The sequence below is a fragment of the Pholcus phalangioides genome, unplaced genomic scaffold (genome assembly GCF_987345545.1).
Source record: "Pholcus phalangioides strain wild (caught in Gottingen) unplaced genomic scaffold, Ppha-v1.0 ptg000001l_1, whole genome shotgun sequence".
Classification (NCBI taxonomy): domain Eukaryota; kingdom Metazoa; phylum Arthropoda; class Arachnida; order Araneae; family Pholcidae; genus Pholcus; species Pholcus phalangioides.
Window position 1 is genome coordinate 26600928 of NW_028301594.1, and position 24298 is coordinate 26625225.

The 24298-nt window shown below is 35.1% G+C and overlaps 1 protein-coding gene across 1 annotated transcript in view; it reads left to right on the forward strand.

Moving 5' to 3' along the window:
• The first annotated feature begins 489 nt into the window (after positions 1–489).
• The window catches only part of LOC149090226 (extracellular serine/threonine protein CG31145-like), a 95241-nt gene continuing 71432 nt past the window's right edge, over positions 490–24298 (forward strand). Inside the window, exon 1 of the mRNA XM_089233020.1 lies at positions 490–946. The gene's annotated coding sequence lies outside the window, so the exon portion shown is untranslated. The remainder of the gene's footprint in view (positions 947–24298) is intronic.

Sequence of the window (24298 nt, forward strand, 5' to 3'; positions counted from 1 at the left end):
TTAAATCAGCCATAACTTTGTTGTTACTTATTACATGTACAATAATGAAATAATTTTGTGTTCTGTGTGAAACATTCTTCCCAATGAATGTATAAACCCATTTCCGACAATTTTCGAAAAAATCGTCATTTGAACGTAGTCAGTTGCCTTAAAATTTCTAAGAAACGCATATTTTTCATTTTTATACGAAAAAAATAATGCATACTGCTTATAACGTTCCCACTAAGAACGTTTTCCCCGCTTAGTGCGACTTATTTGTGCGGTCCCAACTATAGTTCTCATTATTCTCGTTTAAAGCGTGTTCCCGTTTACATGATGGGTTTTTTTTTAAAAAAACGTTATAAGCGGAATCCATCCATACAACACATTTCACGTTTCTCTTCTTATCGAAACCGTAAGCACGGGACTTGCCCCGACAGATGGCGCCACGGCTGGAAAAAAATCAATCGGACCGTATCGTAGATGTCAAAACACGCAAAAGAGGACCGCACTTCAAAAGATTTCCTCGCTTATTTATTGTATGGATAGCGGAGAATAGGTCGGTGGCTGTTGGATTTTGCTCGTGAGTAGACTGCGGATGGCGAATCCAAATAGCAGCAGGTGCACGTGAGCAAAATCGAACCAAAGTGATCATTCCTTTTAACGAACAAAAAAAAAACGAAACCACCAATATTTACACCAAGTGGAAGAAAACATTCTAATATATATCCCCCGCACACACATATACTCTCACAACCAAACAGAATAATAAAATTTAAGAAAATGATAAAAAAATCATAAGGGAGAAGAAGCAAACGCAAGCTCTCGTACCAACATTATGCAGGATATCCATGGAAAACATTGATTTCGTGTAATGTGTGTGTCTGTGTGTAACCCGTGAGAATTTTACAGTTTGTGTGTTAGTGCAAAAAAAGATCAATAACTTTCTCACCTGAGAAGTTGACAGGTAAGATTCGTTTTGCATTTTATTCCTTTTTTCACAATTCGAAACCAATTATGACGATTTTAAAGGGGCTCGCATACCTTTTAGCATGGTCAAAAACCCTCAAAAAACTATGCTCTATTAGAAGTATTAACCATTGATTTATTTCAAAATTTTGAAGCTTTTTTGACCATGCTAAAAAGATATGAGACCCCCCTTAAATCGATGTATTTTTAATGAATAGATAATTATCGATTTATTATCATGCGTAAACATTCTTCCATACACTGATAGAATTTTATGTTGAATATATTGCTTTTTTTTCTCCGATTCACTAAAATGTTCCATAAATTGAAATGTTTTCACCAATATCACACTTAAAACGATATTTAATTGTAAAATATATACAGAACTAATATATACGAAAAATGTAATCTTTTTTTATTTGTTATGAATTATTCTTCATTTTGCATTTAAAAAATGCCCTTCATCTATGCAATAACATAAATTAGATTTCAATTAAGCATTTTTATGCCTATGAAATGCGACAAAAGTTATCAAAAAATAATTAAATGTGGTAAATTATGAATACACGTGATTTCAATCATTAGGTAGTTTAATTGTTCTTAGTATTTTCTATGATCCATTGGCGTAGTATTAGTCTATTTCTTGGCGTTAACGCAGTTCTTATAGTTAGGATAGTTTTTCCTTGATAAAATTTAACTTTCCCTTAATTACTGTTTTTTTTTAAATTTCGCAATTAAATATTTTTTAGAAAATGTTTGCTAAATGCTCTAAATGAATTTTCTATCATTGAAATGCAATGTGATTAGTGCGTATTTGAATTTTATACTTGATAACGTACAGAGTCAATTTCTTGGAGATAGTGGTTTTTCAATTCAATTTTTTTAATTCCAATTCAAGATATGACATAAGATACAATCTGTAATACATTATTGCAAAAACATGAAAAAAAATTAACATTTTAAATTGAAACAAAAACCAATTTAACCCTTAAATGCTTAGCTTTGCATACGTGAAAAGGGTTGTTTAAACGTTCATTACTGTAGTCAGATGCATGAAAATCAGTCTAAAAGTCAGTTTAGTTGAAAATTTAGAATTGCCTTTGCGCATAAGGTGAGGTCATATTCTTTCGATTTTATACTTGGAATTTGCTGGTAGATGTCCCAATTAACGACAAAAACTCTTTGCTTGTTGCAGAGTATGTGTGGCTGTGATTTCGGTGATTTGTCAAATTATTTTGTTTGCATTTTTTTACCTTGAAGTTTTCAATCTGAATTTTTTCCTTACTATAGTTCGAATCACAAAGATATATGTTTGGAAAGTGTGTTTGCGTGGTACATAATATTACTTCAATACATTTATTTTATGCGCGATTTTTGAGGCTTTGCACGCCTTCAATAGGCCCTGTATAAGCAGTACAATTAAAACAGATTTTTTTAATGATTTTCCCCCCTTCATTAACTATGAAAAAAATTATCGGATCGAAAAAAAATTGAGCACTTAAGAGTTAAGTACCGTAAGCCTCTGAAATAATTTTTCTGAAAAAAAAAACCGTGAGCACCGCTGCGGATAGACCAAGAAATGCGGTACGTAATTAATATTGATAATAAAATTATTTTCTGCAGCATCTATCAATTTTCAAATTATTTAATAAATTTTAAAAAATTTAATTTTGTTTTCTCTGTAATTTATTCTTTCTTTATCGAAGAAAATAGGTCCTATATGGAAGCAACTGAAATTCCAATGTGAACATATATAATAAAAACGTAAGAGCATCACATGCCCGATGTTAATTATTCGAGGTTCTAATAAAAAATTCTCAGTTGTACCGTACATTCAGAAACAGTGTCATTTTAAACATTTCCCCCTTAACCATTAAATAAGGGTGTTAAGAACAATAGCTAACGCGGAATTCCGAATCATGTAAATGTTGGCAAAGGGGGGGGGGGATATTGATTTTAAAAGAAATCATCAACAATGATTTTCAAAGTGAATTAGTCAAACTTCTCTGCGTGGAGAAAGCCTTTCTTTATGAAAATAAATTACGGTACCTTTTATAACCCAATGCTACTTTGCACCATTTTTGAGAGTTTTAGTTTTGTTAAGCAAAACTCATAGAAAAGGCATGGGTAAATGCGGAAAATGATGTTGATAATGTGAATTCAGCTCTGTGATACATAATACAAACCCATCACAGTTTTTTCATTTTAATTTTTATGAACTTAGTGAAATTTTTGCGAAGCACACACCTAGAAGCGGGTTACTTTGCAATACCTAATGCAATAATTATTTCTAAGGCCGGTATTACACTATAAAAGTTTGACAAAAATTCTTTTATAAAACTTGAAAAATGTAACCAATAAGCACATCTTTCATATTCGAGCTAACTTAACCAATCCGCCTATTGCTTACATTTTTCAAGTTTTATAAACGGACTTTTATCAAACTTTTATAGTGTAATGCCAGCCTAAGAAAAACAATTTCTTGGAGCACCGTAGACCCACTTGGAATTTACTGTGTTGCCATAATTTCCACGAGAAACTGATAAAAAACGGAGTTTTTCAAGTCTTGAATGGAAAAAAGAAGTTATCGAAATTCACAAAATTACAAATTATTTTATTCAGCATTGAAGACAACAGTAAACTAATCTAAACGAAATTCTGTGTTATTTTGCTGAGAAAAATAAATAAAAGACACGAATATCGGTTCTTGATATCAAAATATATGAAAATGTCAGTGCTATAAAATAAATATTTTCACAAACAGCAAACTTTGGAATTGACAAATGCCTCTTTTTCGCTCAAAAAGAAATTTAACCCTACATGGTCCGGTACATATTCGAATATACATGGCAAATACATGGTCAAAAAAAGAACCCATTATACAATTTTTTTGGTGTTTTAAGAAATGCATCATCTAACGTCATTTCAGTGTAAAATACGGCTACATAAGTACGTTACTTTTTTTTTAGCTAGAAAGAGTTGATTTCTTGATGGCGTAATTTTTTGGGAGCGTCTGAAATTTCAAGTGTTCAAAGATTTATAATATCTCACAAAATTGAGGGAATTGGAAATAAAATTCAAGGTAACAGTTATTCAACTTCGCTAAGCAAGATTTTATCTGTTTAAAGATAACATTGAAATCAAGGCATACTGTATGTTTTATCCTTAATTAACCATTTCAGCAACTATATAGAAGGTTAAGTGAGTGGGAAATATGTTTTTTTTATAAGCTTCCAAACAATTAATTCTTCTCTAAGAACTCCTCTATAGCAAACCCGGCTTAAAATGATCTTCTCGATGTCACGAACGGAGATTGTTTGTTCCATCTATAGAATATTCCCTTATTTGATCGAATATCTCGAACCAAATTTTCTGTCCCATGAAGTTTGTTAAAACGGGATTTAGCTGTATTAACGTTACGGTTTTATAACGGGAGTCAATTCACTCAAGAATCGCTGTACGTATTAGAAGTGCAGTATATTAAACCAGTATTTCTTAACCTTTTTTTGCTCATGGTTCCCTTTAAACCATATTTTATTTTCGTGGTCACCCTTTTCTTGTCTAGGGTTCTCCTACCCCCATCCATGAACGAGACCTTTTCTGCTTATTGAACTCTTAAAAAACTAAAATTATATAATAAGAACAAAAATTATATAAATAAGTCTGATCTTTGGACTCACCTGGGCTTGAATACAGTGAGTGAGCTTCTTGTGCAGTTTATACGTACGACCGTCTTGAAATCCAGGGGTCTCAGGCAAAGTTTTATTTTGGGGGGTCCTCATATTTAGCTAGAGAATTAATAGCTTACATTATTTATACATACCTGTTCTCAAAAAAACAAACAAACTGTAATATCCATCATGCAGCTCCCCCGTCGCCCAGGACCATTCTCAGATGGCTCCCATGTGTTATACTGGCCTTGATTTCATGTTATAGACAGTTCTGCTGGATTCTAAATTTTGTCACAGTTTTTTTCACCGTATATCAATTAAAAGCTTCATTTCTTCACATTTGTATTTTTTTAACAGTTTTCTATAGCTCCTTTACCACCTGTCATTGCTCCTCCTTCCTTTTAGTTTTTTCACCTTTCCTTTCTTTCATTTCTTCTTTCAAACCGAGCAAAACTCCGGTCCATCGCCATGGGCAATTTACTACCGAGTGAGTGTTTGTGATCTTTGGGTAGGGCCTCCTATGCGAATATGTTTAATGGACAGGTCGTATAGTAGGCCTATAGTCATTTTCTAGTGAAATTATAGTTCGAAAAATTGAGAAAATCCAAGATGAATTCAAACCCTGTCAGCCTACCTCTTGCAGGAACCGTGATTTTTATATCCAGATAGGCTTTTCCTCTCAAAATTGATTTAAAAAAAAATTCCATAATCGGTTATTTTTTTTAATCATTTTCTCTTTGAATATGAAACAAAACAATTTTATGGAAAATATGTACTCCGCGTATCCCCAGTTATTTAGTTAATTTATTATAATTTAAAAAAAATGATAGTGGCATTTCAACTACATAAAAAATCCCCTTTTTTTAATAATGATAAATGAAAGATATACGTATACAGAAACATGATAGATATAAATATTGTGCGAAAATATGTAAATATCCAAGAATCGATAAAAATCGGTAAATATCAAAGTATATTTTGGACGTTTAACTATCATAAATATGCTTTTTCGGTTAATAATTACCGTATAGGTTTCGGTTAATTAAGTCTTTTGCCATAATATAATATATAGCAAACGTATTTTTATTAAAAAAATAATATTTTTATTTTAAAGTAAAGCGAATCCAAAACTATTTGTTTTTCTATATCCATTAATTCTTGAATGGAATTTTAAAGACGAGTTTCATTTACGAACACACGAGCACGAAATCGAGTGAAAGTATGGAGCACTCTTGTGTGGTATGACTGAGCATCGCAGTGCTCTCAAGCAAGGGGTTGAAAAATTCTGCCATAATAAAGCCGCTACTAATATAGCTTTAAAAGATTTTTTTTTTTAAATTCTTACGGTAATTCAAAGCAGCAGCCTATGCAATATCCTTTATTTGACGTTATAAGGTATCCGAATACGTTTAAAACGTCATTTCGGAAGAAAATATTGATTTTTTTCAATTTTATTATGAAATGATTATTTATTTTATTTTATTTATTCTTATGATTCCAAAATAGCTCCTTGTTTTGTTTATATGACGTCTAGAACCGAATTTGCGCCTAATTTAGTGTTATGTAGGTACCATCGAGTAGGTAATCTGTGAATAAAAACTTTAAATGTGTTTTAAGAAGAATGCTATTTTTCTCATTTTACTTGAGTTCGAACATGATTTCTAAAAATCTGTTGATTGTAACATTACAAAATTGTAATGTAATATTCTACCATATATTACATTACATTTTTATGGTGATGAGCCGAAGTCAAAGGTCTATCGTATATATTTGTCTAATTAGTGTTTTATATACGAAATGTAGAATGAATTTTTTAAAAAAAAACTCTCACGTACATCAACAGTTGTTGAGTGTAACTTATAAGCATATCATGCAATCCTTTAAATTTTTCTACCAAACCTGCATCATCACTAGTTGAATGTACTGCGGGAAAAAAAACATTTCATTGATAGAACATTTTGCAATTGCGTTTCGAATATTACATGAATTTCACTTAAAATTTGACATAAAAATGACTTTTTCTTGGAAAATGACATAAGCAGTCCAAAATTTATTATTGTTTCCATCATTTTAAGACACTTTCTATCAAAAATGTTATTAAAGTTCACTCCAGCATCATTTTATGGAAAAAAGGTGACAAGGAAGGTAATCGGATGCCTTGAGCGATTCTTATAAAAAAAAGTTCTAGATTTTCTTAATGTATTCTGTTACAGTTCAAAAAATAAGTATGTACGGCAGAATAATGTGCAATGTCACGTAATATTATAAAACTCTCTCTCAAAAAAAGACTTGAACGGTAAGTTTAAACGCACAAAAATAATTAAATTGTGTGTGGTTGTTAGTCGTTTAATTAGTTCTTGAATGAAAATTATGTACGGTTTATACGAAGCTGTGACGGTGATACGAGAAACCACGAGAACATTTTTTTTTTCTTAATGCGGCTTATTAAACGTAAATTGTTTCATTCATTTGTTAACATGCAACTCTAGAAGGCACGAATGCGCTGACACTGGGCATGGGGATCACGCACAATGCATGCAAACATTCATGTAAAGAAAAGAATCCAGATACAAACATGTTCGTCGTACTAAGAAGTAAAAGTACTAAAAGAAGTAAGAATTAGAGAAAAATATGAAAACAAATGAAAATTAAAAAGTTAAAAATACTGAGCAAAAAAAATATATAAAAAGCAGAAAAAAGAAACAGTTTAAAATGTTTTAATACAATAAGGACACCGATTATCCGAGCTAATATGAACTGAGTCTAACTCGGATAACTGAAATCACGGATAATACGGGACTTACAGGATTTTGAGGTTAAACTAAATCAACCCTTTATTTTTGGCCGTGTTGCTCTCAAGCACAACACATGACTTTCTTATACTTTTCAAATAAAGGCATTTTATATTGTGAACTCGTTTCGGCATTGATAGTTACTAGCAGAATGGCTGAAAGTTACACATCTCCTATTTTTTGACAAGACAAGCAAGAATGATTTTTGACATTTCGAAGGTAAACACCGTATGTGGAGGGGACATATTGCTTCAACAATGACAGAAAAGTTAGTTGGCGAACAATAAATAACATTTTTAGTATATTCAAATCACAGGCATCGGAAGCGTTATGCATCTGTGGGTTGTCAGTTTGAGCTTTATATAATAGATTATAATTTCTGAATGAATTCTGTGGGAGTTCAGACCGGTGGTACAGAACACTATTGATGCTCGAACACCCACTGCATCCACGGCTCCAACGCCACTGATTCAAATGCACGTATAAATCATAAATATAGCTTAAACATCCCGAAGTGTAACAATGTTACACTATATATTAAGTAACATCCCATATTTCTTTAAACATTGACAATTTTCTGCCATGTAATAGCATTCACACACAGGGTACTTCATTTGCTCAAAAAAATATTCTTCCTGTAGATATTTCAATGCTTGCCAATTAAAGGGTTTAGAAATAAATAACTAGTAAAAATTGCGCTTACGCAAAAATACTTAATTCCAACCATTATACAACGCAATAAAAAGATCGAATAAATTTATAGCTCTGTGTAAAGTTGCACGAAGTAATGTAATTTATTAATAGTTTACGATTACGGCAATTCAGATCGGTTGACAACTCCGACAGCGTTTTCATTTTGCACGTGCAAATGACGACGCAGCCTCTCTTCTATACAAAATCCGAACTTCTCAATATATTGAAAAGTGATTCGATAATTTCACTTTATGAATTGATTACTCAATAATCTGACCTCACAATACGATTAAGTTGTGTGTCTGCGCGTTTTCACTACAATAAGTATGGATGTCGATACAACTTGTTTGCTCTTCTTTGTGGTCACGGTCTTGTGAGCAAAACAAATTTCTCGGAAAATAAATATCGCTATGGGCCTTTTTTTATTCTCGTTATATAACAGAAACAAGGACATTTCCAATAATAAGACATATTTTCCCTGTGACAAAGTTTTCTTTTTTCTTGTATTTTAGTCGTTTGTGTGTGTGTGCGTGGAACAACAGTTCGTTCGTCGTCACGCACGATAGGGTGTTCCAAATTGACACTGCCACCATTGATATCATCCTTTCCTTTTTTTCTCACTCTTCTTCTTCTGTGGCTTTCTTTTTATGGACGACGACGCCTCACACGACATTTTCACGTATTTTCTCTCTCTCTATTTTTCATAATGTAATGCATTATAAATTCGAGAATATACGTACAATTCATTCCCATCCGTGAAAGAAAGAAATAAAGTTAACTACGGAAAGTTGATTATAATAGATCCCTATAATTAGCCGTAACGCGTAGACTGTTGAACTCTATAGTGAAGTAAATGCCGTATTCGTTCGAAAATTAGAATCGAGGTGGATCTGTTAATTGTAGCTGAATATAATGCGTATATGGCACTCGGCATTTTTCCCATGTGTCCCGAGGGAATTTTCTGTTCGTTTCTTCTTTTTTTCTGCCCCAAAAACCCGAGAAAATCGATTTAAATTACGTTTCACAAAATGAAGTTGATTACTGAAAATTGAATTTGGTTGATGATGATGCAGACAGCATTAGTAAAAGTGATGCCAAAATTTGTGAGTGGTCAGCCAATTTTTTATCAGTACGTAGAGTGTGTGGTTCTGAATACACGGAGAGAATCTAATCAATTAATATATGGTCGTTAAGTGACACATTTATGGGCGCACGTAATGCATCTGCTATATAGGGTGTTCAATAAATTCATAAATATTTGAAAAATTCCTAAAAATTCAAGGAATGAAAACCTTGAGTTGAAACGATAATGAATGAAAACCTTGAGTAAGCACCAGAAACAGGAAAATTCCAAAATGAGCTGTTAATCGAACAATCCGCATTTTATAGGATTAATTTGCATATTCCCAGTGATTTGCTTTCGTGCAGGGCCCTCCATTGCCCAAAAATCGAAAAAATGTTTTTTGGCACCAAAAAAAAAAAAAAAAATTCTCATTCAAATTTCGTTCTTTTAATTTCTATGAAAATTTAAACTATTTATGAATTCATGGGACACCCTGTAGATGGCAAAATAAATAATAAAAGTTATGTCAAAATAAGTAATTAGTTATTTAATTGTTTCTTCCTCGATATGTAGATTGAGTGGTTCTTAATACATAGGGCAAATTTAACTAATTAACACATGGTCGTGTGTGACACATTTAGGTGCAAGTGAACATTTAGGACACAGGCATCTTCAACCATTTGCCCGCCAGCACCACAGTGCTCCCTGAAGTACCCAGAGTGCTCGATGTTCATGTCCGATTTCGTGCTCACGAACAATTCATCAAAGTTTCAATTAAACACCCTGTACAAATATCATTCAAGGATTGAAATCATCCTTATTTCACGAAATCATACGTTAAACTTGCCGTAAGAGGGGTGCTCTTCTTTTGACGATAGGTACAGGCAGTGCTCGCTACAGGGGAAAAGTTTGAAGACCTCTGATTTAGGAACAAGAAATATAATGCATCTAGTATACATAGCGCCCTACATATTGGACAAAGTCTCTGCGCAGAGGTCAGGCAGACCTTTTCAACACAATACTTACATAATATGAAAATTCGAACATTTCCCCTTTTCACTTCAAAATACATTAGTTTTAACTATTTATATATTTTATCTTTTATATTTATTCGTTTTAAGTATTATTATTCATAACATACGTTTCCGCATAACATCCAGAAAATTCAATTCCTGGTGGGCCCATATTTCGGGCCGAAAAAATACCATCTCTTAATTATAATAAAAACAAGTCAAGTTTTACTCTATAGACTTTTTCTTGAAATATGGGTGATAGGAAGTTGTAAAAGATTGAAAATGTTTCATTTCTTTGCAGAGTTTTGTTGAAACACAGAAATATAATATAAGTGAAAATTGTGCAAATATTAATTAATTGTTATCACAAATATTAGAAACTTTGCCTGGTTTAATTTATGCAAAAATTGCCACGTTTTCAATACAAATAAATTCAATTGGTCGACTCATTCGTGTGAATTCTGACCACGAGGTCCTGATGACGGCTCTCCATTGAAGAGCCGAAACTCGTCGACCATTCGACCAATTGAATTTATTTGTCTTGAAAACGTGGCAATTTTTGTATAAATTAATTAATTAAATTAAAAAAATTTCTTCATGTCGACTAGAAACAAATCACCTCTAATTTTCTTGAGTATGCGGATATTTTTTTTAATCAAATTCTTAGCAGGGTACCAAAGTGTTTGTGCTCTTTGTTTGACTGCTTCCAATATTTTCCTGCCGACTGCATATACAATTAACTTCAAATTCCGGTCAGACATTCTATTTATTCTATTCAGGGTAGAATCAAGTCCGTATTTTACATTTCTAAAATTTGGACAGCTCTGTCCTAATGTTCACCCCTTCAAATGCGATGTTTTTACTATTTATTACTGTGGGAAAACTACCTAATCAACATGCAGAAATAATTCAAACAGTAAACTAATAATTATAAAATTTTGAATCAAATAATTACTTGTTTGTTTGTTTCCACTAACGATTTGGGGTTCATTTGTGATTCTCGGAAGACCTTCGGATATAGATATCATTGTGGAAAGCCAAGGGAGACATTCAGGGTGGTGGTCATGAAATAATTTTTTTCGGACACTTCCTGATATCTGAGGAAATGCACGACCGAGCGGTTAGCGCACCAACCCCTTGGCGAGATCTTCTTTCTTTGTTTGCGCCCTGTGTTGGTGTTTATGGTGCTGCAGGTACCGTTTCAACGCTATTTATGGTTTTTTACTGCGTCATTCACTTTGCAATGCATAAAAATGAGTTTTGCTATTCGTATTTTCTGAAGTTTTGTTACTGTAACCGCGAGACAGCGTTAGATATGTTTTCGTTTTCTATCTCATTCTCGAGTGCATACTCTGAAACACTTATATACTGAAAATGATTTGCATTAGTTGATTTTTGCGGCCACTAGAAGCTCGTGTATCGGCAAAGTTATTTTATGGCCACCCTGTATATCGAACACCTGTAGAACTATATCTCCGCATAAATCTTAACAGAGAGCGAGAGAAAAAAAGAAGTTCACTCACAAACTACTAAAACTAATTTCAATATAAAATGAAGTTGGCAGAGAATTTCACACGTGATGCAGGCACTAGTGTTAGAAAAATTGTTCGAAACTTGTAGTTGTAATCACCAGCTCAGCTTTGGGGAAAACTGTGTCCTTGAAAAATAAATCACAAAACGGAACATTCAATAATTGAGACCATCAGAGAGTAATAGAGTGTTAGTAACAACATGTCAAAAAAGACTCAAGCAGCTTACTATAACATTAAATGTCGGTTGACCTTAATCTGGTTAGCTTTGGGACGCTTCCCATGGGAAACAGAATTAGATTGTGGTGGTGGTGGTTTCTGAGCTAATTTCGATTATACACTTCAATGAACAAATTCACACAATGCGTTGAGGAACCGAACGACCTTCACCGGATGGAGTTTCATTTGTCTCTAGTAGTACATTTTCCAAGCTCTCAATTTATCTATCGCTAAAGCTATTGCAGAGGAGGGGGGGGGGAGAGGAATCATTAGCCGTGTACAATCCGTGCAGAAAGTTCCCGAACAATTTCTGGTGGTCTTCTTTGTTACGCTACCAATCAAATAACAATTACAGCTAAATAATATGATATCCCATCTTTGCATTCGGTAGTGAGTTATTGCTGTTTTTTTAAGCTGAGAGAGCGTTGGCTACTATCAAATTTTGTTTCAAAATCAGTAATATCGTATCGAAAATTTATGAGTTGATGAAGGTAGCCAATAGAGATAATAATACATCTCATACAGCTGTCTTTTGAGGGTTATGATCACTTGAAAAAAAAGAGCCGTCAGTAGCTAGAAGACGACGATTCGAGTAAAGTACGTCCAAGAAAAACGTGGAATAATTTGAGAAAAATAATGGATGAGAGCGATATCAATAACAGCTGAAGAGGGCTCAAGCTTTGGAACCCAGGAATAAATCTCATTATTTTATGCATTTATTAGATGAAACCCACTGAAAATTCTGGCCTAAGGGCCCTCTAAAAAGATCCCAGCTAGAGACACCATTTCAGGATGGAATTGTCTTGGTCTTGATAAATGAAGCGTCTTAGAAATAGGGTGCATTATTTCCTGCGTATAATCCGTACACGCATATCTCGCTACATTGAGAAAAAATCATCCTTGTCAAGGTTGGACTTGACAATATTCGCAGAGATATTTGAATTCAAAATCGGATGTAATTGGGAAAGAAGCGTTGTCCGTTATAGTTTTCGTTATTCTTTCCCAACTTTCCTCCGTTTTTGAATTCAAATATCAATGCGAATATTTCACTTAGAAACGTGAAATTTTCTTTGTTGGTATTAGGAGCGACAGTGCAACAACTTTCTAATTGGGTTTTTTTGGGCACAGTGTGTTCGCATAAAAAGTTAATTTTTTATTTTATTTTAATAACTATACATCCCCTTGCAACATGAATGACGTATCTGAAAAATTCCTGACTTCGTACGTAAATATCCCACAAAAATTACTTTAATATCTGTCACTGTTTTCTTACTATCATCAGTCGATTGTAGGACACTAAATACAATACTTTTTTTTTATGTACAAACTGTTTATATTATCTATAAACAGTTCATTTTCCTTCTTGTTGCCATTTTTTGAGAGCTGCTGAAATTTTTACGTGATTTATAAAAATCGCTCCCAATTGAGGGGATCGGAGATAAAATTCGAGGTAAAAACCATTCAACTATTCAATTTTGTTAAACAAGATTTTACACGTTTATAGATAGCATTAAAATAAAAACAAACTGCATATTTTACCATTAATTAACTACTTTACCTAATTAAAAATGTCCACTCATTAATTAAATTGCAGCACGGATTTATTGTTCACATTAAAAATATGCTAACGGGGCACATATTTGCATCCTCATTTTCTAAAAAAAAAATTTAGTACGTTTTTGACAACCATTGAGAGAGAGAGAGAGAGAATTAAACAAATTGGCGGATTATACGCATTAAATTACGCTAACACAAAAAAATAAACAAATAAAATAAAATGGATCTTAAAATTTCAATTCAATTTCACAATTTCAATCATATTCCATCATAAAAAAAAAAAATTCGTAGTAGTCAGTAGTGAAAACGAAAACTATGAATAGATAAAAGTCCGAACGGTGCCTTTTACAATCACATCGTATTGTTTTCTATTGTACAAAATGAACCGCATTTATAAATAAATATAACGAAAGGTGTATCTGGTTTTTTTATGGTCAAAATTACGATACCACCTTTTGTTTTACTCTAAAAAAAGACGGTTCGACGGATACCAACACACGTCGCTCTCATTTTTTTTTTCCTATTTTTCTTTCCTGTTTGTTTGATAAATGATGTTGCCACCCACATAGAAAGTATGTTGTTTTTTTTAAAAGAAAAATTTTTCCGCTTTTCTAAATATATATTATACAATATTTCTGTTTTTCGTCACTATCAGCCACGATAAAAAGAGAGTCCGTCACATTTTTTTCTTTTAAATTTCTCTCCGCGATGGGAATTTTCCAAAAAAAAAAAAAAAAAATTTTCTCGCTCCATGCTTCGAAATAATGCATCATGACATTCCGCGAATCAAGATGGAAGCACTTATATGAGACTGTAAACGTCTCCGAATAGAGCTGTCACTTGCTGTTGTTAGGATCGTTTCCAAAATAAAAATAAAAACGTCAGCGGATTTTAGAAATCATCGGATCGCCGTTGATCGTCGTCAAAATGTGTTGGTACGTGGAAAAATAACTTTCCTCTGTCGACTCGCATCAGCTTTTATCTACTACGACAAGAGAAGTTATCAGCTTTTCCATTTTCGTTCGAACGATATAAAAACGAAAATTCACTTCAGTAAGCCATTTAAAGCAAAATTTACAGAGACCGTTTCTCATTGTTATCTCAATGGACACGCATTTATTGATAAATATTATTGTTTTCCGCCTGTCATTTCCTATTTTTTGTACATCACTTTCTCGAGAAGCTTTTGTTGCATGCTTTTTAATGCAATAAAAGTATAGAAATAAAGTTTAAAAGAATAAAGTTTAAAAGTTTAAAAGAATCTAAAAAATACACACGTCAATCAAGCTGATAGGACCAACACCTCGTCCCCGAGGTGAAAAATATTATATTTTTGAGATATTAGTTTCGGTTGACGAAATTGTGGTTAATGTAAAAAAAAAATTTATTTTTAACCCAAAAACACGAAACCCTCCTTAAACACACAGGCCATATGATTGATTTCAAAAACCTACTGTGGGAGTTTAGAAGTGGCAGTAGCAAATTTTCCTGCGCAATCTTCGGAGGTGAGTGATGGTAAGGTCAACGACAAAATTTCCCTCAAAAATTTTCATTTTTTTCTGCATGAAATTCAGAATAACAAATTTCGAATTGTCAAATTGTGTTTTCGTCGCTATAAACTTAATTCAAACGTTTTATAAAGTAAGATTTTTTCATTCCGGGGTTAGGGCATTAATATTCACAATTTTCTAAAAGAAAAAGAATATGAAAAAAGTTTTCTTATAATTAACCTGTGCATGCAGCTTATGTACCGGAGCGTGTTGTCCCTGGTGCGGCCCGCGACACTGCGTCAGACCATTATATATCATTTCAATTTCATCCAAAACACCGAAATAAACGTCTCGGTAATAATTAAAAAATAAAACAAAGAATTAAATACCTCACCTTTCAATCCTGAAATTTTCCTTCCAGTCTTGATTGCTCCAAGAATTCAATACGATTTCTTCCCACCAAACGGAGCTTCGAATTTTGGCCCACATTCTTCGTTGTGGAAAAGCTAATGCCAATGAAGATGCAACAGATCTAATTATGGCATTCATTACTCTCATCATTCGCCTGCTTCGAGCATTCCTCTCATCCAGAGCATTTTCAAGATGATTTCTCAGGAAGATCAGAAAAAATTTGAGATACTCCACGTGGGATTCCATGTGTAAACAAACAAGGATCGATGGGATAGCTAACAGACTTCCGGTCGACCCACGTGACTTTGACGACTTCCGGAAAGCGGGGTGAAAATGCTTGTCCATGTGAACGGGTTTTAGCAAAAATCCTTGAAGCCCGTTTTAACCGCGCTCTTTCTATTTCCCATGTGAAGGGGCTTACGTCGACCCTCGAAGAGAGAGAAGTTGGCCACCCAAACAGGCATTCCTCAGAAGCGAACTTCAGTTAAGGCGCGTATACATTGAGAACGCGGATCATGTAATGTAAGCATTTACAATTGGTTGTTCAGTAATTCGTATGGTGTTGCGAACGATTCTTGGGCTGTTCGAAAATTGGGGAATCGATTTTTTTCAACAAACACAAAGAATAGGAAAAGGAAGTTTTTATGTACCCACGAACGGATTAGAACCGCTGGAGGGGGGGGGGGGGGTCGTACAAGATCGGCGGGCTATTGTATACAAATACAAAGGCCACAACCGGCAAATTGTCCAACGAGATGGCTGAAAGAGTTATGCCCATAAAATATGGATGTCAAATATAACCAAAATGCAGCACAACCCAATATAAGAGCATATTTCACGAGAAAAAAAATTAATGCAGCTCATGCTCATTATAATGACCATTCCATTATAACGACCGGTACGGCACGTTCCAAATATTTCCATATATTGCCACTATGTTAATTTTTATCCATTATAACGACCGGTAAATATCATTCAATCCATTACAATGAACGAACTCAGTTTGTTCTCCCCCTTTTTTTCCCCCCAAAGAAATCACGAGTCCGATACCCGGTTCGTCCTGTTAGAAAACGTTCCTGACACAAGGGTACAACAGAAACGACGAAATGGCCACAGAAAAAGATTGCTGGGGTAGGGAGACCCCTATTAACGGGTTAGTTCGCCAACCTCTCGATGAGTATAAAAACAAGCCTGCCGTTCGAAATCGGCAATAAGTTGTAGATCCCGGTCTAATTAGCCCTCGTGTGCAGAAAATGACCGTGGTGCGACAAAAATGATCAAAGAAATGCACAAAACCCGTCGTTAAATGGGTTTGACCTTGACATTTGATGCTTGTAGAAGAAATGGTATGAAGCAAAGATGGTTTAAAGATAAGGAAAACCCGATGGTTAACTAGGACCATCATCGGAAACTTCACTTACCGTTCTGTTTTATTTCCTCATGTGATGGCTGACTCCCACTTCCCTCATGATTGATTTTTTTTTATCTTATTCTGAATTTTATTGGACGATTTTACTAGAATTCACCAGAAGAATTCCTAGAATATAAAGGCAGATCAGACCCCCCCCCCCCAACGTTCAAGAAGCTGGTGTCGAAACTCGAACGCACACACGGGAGAATACAGAAAGATGCTGGAAGGTTGCTACATTTGTCTAGATTAGTGGTTCCCATAGTGTAGGTCCAGAAAAACGGTCCAGTTGATAAATTGAAGGGGCTGGGATAGAATTTACAAAACAAAACGTCTTGATAAAAAAAAAAAAAAAAAAAAAAAAAAAAAAATTATTTCAACCTTTCTCAACGCAAAATGAAAATGCGGTGAAATGTCACTGCAGCGATACTCAATATAACGATAAATCTCTCTACAACGATATTTTTTCAGATCTTGTTTGGAATTGTCTATACTCTAATGTTAAACTCCTCTCGGTAAAACGATAGGCTCTCCTTTACTATGATAACGGTATTTTTCGAGGGTATTGTGAAACTGCTGTAACGATATTTTTATATTTCGCTCACACAAAATTACCTTCAATATATTTTAAGCACTTAACCAGTTCTTGCTCTTTTGAGAATGTTTGATAACATCGTTATTTTGCACTTTTATACCATCCGAAAGTGCAGATGTTGCCATGAAGCTACTTTCTTCGTGGTACACAAAAGTGTTGTGCGGTAAACTACTTTACACAGGGTGAAAACAACTCATTGAATTTTATTCATCATGTAATAAAATAAAATTTTTTGCTGTCAATAACACTCATAAATGCATTTGTGGGTTAACTAATATCGCCAAATCAGAAGAGATGTCAACAGCATAAATTTTGCTGCGTCTGATGATAATGCTACAAACTCTTTATAACAATCTTCTTTTCTTGGTCCGCAAGTATCGTTGTATCGGGATTTCATTGTATATCAAACCCATGCCTCAACGCTAAACTGAGCTATTTAACATAAAGATGTATAAATTGAAATTCTACATCTACCATAATCAATACAGATTCAGAATTAATCAATATATTAAGACACTATTTGATAGCAGATGGCGGTGCTGTCACTGGTTTAGACGCAGAATGCGAGAGAGCAGGACTCTCGTTTGAAAAAGTTTCTTCATAGAGAGGAGATGACTTTCACCACAATTCTTACATGAAACAAAAATTCAGGTATTTTCCATATTCACTTCAAAATATGGGAGATAAACAGACAGAAATGATCGTTGACTGCCCAGAGAGACCATCATGGGATGGGAATATGAAATATGGAAGACAGATAGCACCACCACTAGAAAAGGAAACAAGAACAACTCCGACAGCATAAGTACGTTTAGGGCCCCGCACGCACACACAGATTTTTGCTTATACCGATTCATTAGAAATTTCTCTGAGGTGTGTTTACGAAGTGCATGTACGGCTAAGTGCTACAGTTGAACCTCGTTTATAAGTCACTCAGTTATACGACTTTCCCATTCATAAGACGTTTGGCTTCGGTCGCGATTGGTTCCTGTACATTTTAATGTTGAAAATAATTCATTCATTTGACGCAAAACCTGAAGTATTCGACGTTTTCACTTCGACTCGAACTCCGTATCTTTTGAAAAAACGTAATTTATATCCATCAAATGGGCACAGTTTTTGAATGCAGTCAAAACGCGTTGCTGCAATAGCAGAAAAAAAAGCAAATTATCGCAAAAGTCATGATTTTCAGGGTGATTGCTGATGTATACGAAAATGGCTGATGACCATTTACAGTGGACATTTAAGTGATTTGTTTGTTGCTGGTTTCTGAGAATACGCAGACGTGGCGAGCCCCAAAGAAATGGGTTTCAATTGTTGTGATGGTCTTATGTCCTTTCAGAATGTTTTTATTCCCAATGTTTTCAAAATTATAACCAGAGGGTAAGAAAGTCCACACATTTTAAGCGTTTGGAGGGTACAGGTTTGCGATAAAAGACACATACGCAGCAAATTCTTCCAATCATTTCCTGTAGAATTTTCTTTCGTTTGCTTGCTGGCTGTGTCAAATCAGCACCCTCCAAGAGATAGAGATAGTAGGAGATAGTAGTAGATAGAGATCTGTAGGAAGTGCTGGTCAAATCCGCCGTTCGTAAGCTCGAGAAAACGAAAAGCGCTTCTCTAAATAAAAGGAACTGGAAATTTTTTTGGAAGAATTCGACAAGATTTTCGAATTAATGACGAAAAGTTGATCTCGCAAAACAGTTGAATATCCCTGTGTCAACCTTGGAAGCCATTATAAAGCAGAAAAGCAATATCAAAAACCAAAAAAACTGATGGTTGCAAATCATCCACTGACTGCCAAAAAAATGAGATTCCAGGATGGGAAATTTTCCCAAGTCGAGAAGGTTTTGCAGCAATTTTTTTACCCAATGTCGTATCCCAAAGGCAATATGTGTGTGTGTGTGTTCTGCTAAATTTCATTTCTTTAAGTGTGATTTGAAGTACGATTTAATTCTTTTCTCCTTCAAGCATGATTGAAATGATATTGTTTTTATAACAGAACTAGCTGATACCCACGGCTTCGCTCGCGTGTATTTAGTAATCTGAAAATCGTTGGACGATGATTCCCTCCAATAACATTTGAATCCCTCGTGACCCCCTTGGGGGATTGCATTACTAGAAATCCCGTCTAGGCGAGTCTCTATATTACAAAATATAATACTGAACGAATTTCATATTTATAACTTCCAGCGATTTCGGCTCAGCGATCATTGTCCCATATAACTTTTGAACCCCCTCATGACCATTTTAGGGGCCGAATTTCGAAAAGCCCCTTCTTAGTGAGTCTTTACACGTCATGAAATAACACTACTGACCAAATTTCATAAATCTGTTTTGGCTCGGCGATGATGAATCAGTCAGTGAGTCCATTAGTTAGGACATGTTATTATATATATATAGATAGATAGATAGATTGGAGATGCAGAGTTAATTTAACGCATTGAATTTCATAATATTTTGTGCATCTCTGAGGGAGGTAGTCATTTTTTAAAAAAAGTCTCAGTTATTCGACTTTCATACGACGTTTTGACTATGCCACTTGAACGTCGTATAAACGAGGTTCCACTGTAGTAGTAGTCACTGGGCAGCAGTGGCGTAACTAGGCAGGTGCAACAGATGCACCCGCACAGGGCCCACTTGAAAGGGGACCCCCCAGAGAATGACCCATTTAGGCCCCAAGAATGGGCCAGAAGCTAAATGCAAATTCTTGCACAGGGCACAGGAATGGCTAGTTACTGCACTGACTGGCAGTGTTCACCAATACGCATCTTAATGCGCGATTACTCCTTCAAATATCAGGTAATTTGATTTTTGTAGTACAGTTATTTCTCACTGATAAAAAAAAATATCCCTTCAAATTTTGGACAGGAGTGAAACTACCTTTCAAGATTATATTTTTTGATAACACTGGTCACTGGTGTATTTTGAATGAAGTCGGTAATGGCGGGAGGTAGAGCAGGGAGGAGGGGGTGCCACTGATAAAATTCCTGTCTAAAAGGGGAAAGAGGGTCACGGACATTCGTCAAAAAAGTGGAGATCACCGATAACATTCTTATAGAAAGGGAGGTCGTGCTTCGAATGCGTTTGAGGGACACTCTGATCCGGATTCAAGTGGACTAATATATCACTTAATTTTTTTTTTTGTTTAATTACTACCAAATACATCGAATATAGACGAATATTTAATACTCGATTTTCTTCACTTAAAATAAAAGAAAGAAAAGTTCGGTTTGAAACACTCGGGTCTGAAAACTGGAAAAGATTCTTGAATTTTCTAAATCGTTTCACTTTCTATTTTGTTCGAAAAGAAATAAGAAAGTTAATCGCTTTTTTTTTTCCTTGTATGAAGAGATGGATGTCCGTTGAGAGATATTGCGTTTCGCCGTTTCAATTGAAACTAATCACGGATATTCGGATTCTAAAAAGATGATTTTCTTCGAGAAATAAAAGATACTGTAAAAAGCAATTTACAGAGCATTCAGAAACGAAGGAAATGGCCCTGTGGCACGTGCGTATATAGGTACTCTATTGCGAAATGATACGATCACTTTTTTTCCTGATAAAAGAGTTGGGGATAAAGCGATTTAATTCAAAAGTATATACTCGAATGATAAAGACAGGTGTATTTGTTGATACGTATGGTAATCAGTGATCGAGAGCATCGAATCTAATTTTTTTTACCCGAAAGTTTGGAAAATAATGTAAATTTAATGCTTCAAAATTTTACTTTGAAGTCAATTGAGCGTTTCTTGAGGGTCATATGCAGATAATATCCATCTGCGCACGAAACATGTGAACATCTTCTCACTGGAAGACCGCTTTTTTTAAACTTAATTACGAGTGATAAAGATGTTCTCAAAAGTGGCAATAGCTATTGCTGAGAAGAGATCTTTGTAGAATTTGAAAAAAAAAATTGTTTTATTTAATTGAGATGAAAGAGATTATCATGACGAGGAATTGCATGATAAGTCAGAACGTAGAACCATGCGCAGTTGAATGTCCTATGAAATTTAGACCTCATTGCGGAGCAAAAATCATCCAAAAGACTTCGAAAAATGATTGAAACTGAACTGAACTGGAAAACAGCAAGAGAGATAGTCGAACTCGACGGTGGTAGAAGCACCCGGAAAACTCTCCCGAAACCTCGACTTCGATAATGAAATATTCGATCCACTTGACCGAGCTCTTTTTAGTGCCACACGGCCTTGCGTTCGAAGGTACGAAGACGTTAAAAATCCTGATCTACATGCGTGCTATGTAATGTTTTTGAGTGTTTTGTTAAGATTTTCCCGTCCATGTGCACGGCTGTGTCACGAAATATTTCATTACGAGGAAAGCAAAAGCACACTAGATGAACGTCAAACTTGGGAGGATCTGCCGACGGTCGTCATAAGAGAAGGGGAGGCTAGGGGAAAGAAAAAAATGTGAAAGGAAAAAGTATAAAATAGAATAATAAATAATATAGATAAGAGAGTTTTTTATAGTTCTCTTTTCATCCCCACCCCTACGTGTTCTCTTTCGCTCTTATATGTATATAGAGGAGAGATACATTATAAAGAAAGAAGATAGGAAAAAGCAACTTCCGTAGATAATAGGGTTGCTATAAAGCTTCGCGATGATGAAGAGAGAAGAAACGGAGCACAGAGAATTTGTTTGAATTTATTCTATTGGTGACATAATATTACGCCCGCGATCGTAAAGAGGTTAAATCACCGGCAATTTCTTTGTTCATGAGTCATCATCCAAGACAAGCGACCTCCAAAACCGCTCATCTTAAATTCCCACGGATGAAGTTGCCGCCTGCCAGTGGTTAGGTAGCCAGCTTCCGACTGTGCAGGTCTGGATTCGAATCCCGGCTCGGGAATGGATATATACTAACAAATTCCCTGAACGGATGATACAGATTTCTTGGGAATACGTGAGGATCATGTTACGTTATAAAGGAAAAAAGAGAGACCGAGCGTTAGCAGGGGGTGTCTCAGATGTTGGATGATTTGCCTTTGGGAGGTATAAACAACACAAAGTTCTTTTGGACGGCACCTGAGCCGGCCAAAGTGATTTTATGTGGCGGGCAACTCAGAAATATGGAAATATAGAGCAGCAAAAGCTAAACCGATCGCTGGGGGCTCAACTGGGAGCCCGCAACACAAAGTCCCTTTGGTTGGTACCTGGGCCGGTCGCCAACGTTGAGACAAGGCTGAAAAGCATACAACCACGCCGAATGAGGCATCTGTTCTCGTGGCGGTGATATTTGAGAGATGTTTTGTGAATTTTTGTAAATTTATTGCTATTGTAATTTTTCTTAATGTGCTTTATTATCGTACATGCACATGTGTAATTTATACATGCATAATAAAGCACTCGATTGACAATTGTCGATACAGTCTGGCCGGTGTACGGAAATGAAAATGCCCTTGAGAGGTTGATAAAATGGCCGTTGATAAATCTATGTCAGAATATGTTAATGAAGCAAAAAATCTCATAGATATGGGGAGAAAAATACATTCACAATTTACAGAAGCTCATAAGTTGCGACTCGGAAAGAGGAATGCAGAAGAATAGCTTTCCTGGCACGCCCTGAGTCAATGTATCTATCCTTGTCTGTGTGTGTCAGTCAGTTTTTTTTTCAAGTAAGTCATTTGAGAACCATAAACTTCGGTAGAGTTTTATTAGTTTCCTTTCAATGGTGATAAAATGCGCATAACCAGGTAATCCAGATAACCGTTCCAATTTTGTGACTTATTTTTTTTTTTTTTGTGATGTTGGATCCTAGAAAGGCGTCTCGAATGTCCACCGAATATTGCTAATCTTGGAATTTTCCCAGTATTTTGGAGGTAGTTGCTCTTCGCGGAGGTGTCCATTAACGCTAGTTTCTTTATTGTACGTACATCAAATTCGAATTGGGTTGAGGGGGAAAGAAATTTAATGCAGAAGAAAACGCGTTTAAAAAACAATAAGACCGCCCCAATTTCTTGAAACGATACAGACAGAAGTGAATGGAGAAGATTCTTTTAACCTACAAGTAACTACTAACTTGTACTACAAACAACTTTTCAATACCATCATTATCTCCGCTACCGCCTCTCGTCGTTTTTAATGCAGTCGAGGAAAAGTTTCGAATTTCGTGAATTGGCGTAAATTAGGGGAAATTTTAAACACACTTTTGGGGCATCGTGTGGACAAAAGGAAACAAAAAAAAAAATAAATAAAAAATAAAATAAATAAATCGAAAAAACACAGAGAGAAGGCTTCGACGATCTCTTGTACGTGACGGGAGCAGAGAAAATAAAAAAAAATCGATATTGAGAGAAGTTTCGGAAGTAACATTTGGTGAACAATAGGCTATTAGCGGGAGCGCTCAGCTCTTCAGGAATGCATTCGACGAAACCATGGCCATAAAAGAATCCAAAGACTGAATAGGCTCAGTTTTTTTGTAGCACGCTTCCTTGTCAATAGATGATGATCGTAATAGAAAACAGCTGCTGCGAAAATCCCGTGTGCACATACTGTATACAGGGTGTCTCAGCAAAATGTTTACAATTTCCAGGAGGGGTAAAGTACATCTACATAACTCGGAATCACGTCAATGCAGTGTCGGAAATGCTTTCCTGACGCGGTAGCACGCAGCTGGCCGTAGAGTTGTGCATCAGGTGTGGTCACAACGTGGCCAACGTTTTGGGCGGGGTGGGCGGGGGGCTCGTACTTACGGTAATAATAACTTCTTCCATTAATTCTGAATTTTCATAAAAAAATTTCTCAAATCTGAAATTATTTCTTTTGTAAATTCTCAATTTTCCTCCATTTTGGAACTCTGAATTTTTACCCATTCTGGAATCAACATTTAAATGTATTTTATTTCCGCTTTAGGCCGAAGCCCGTGAGCAAACAAATACATAGTTACATTAA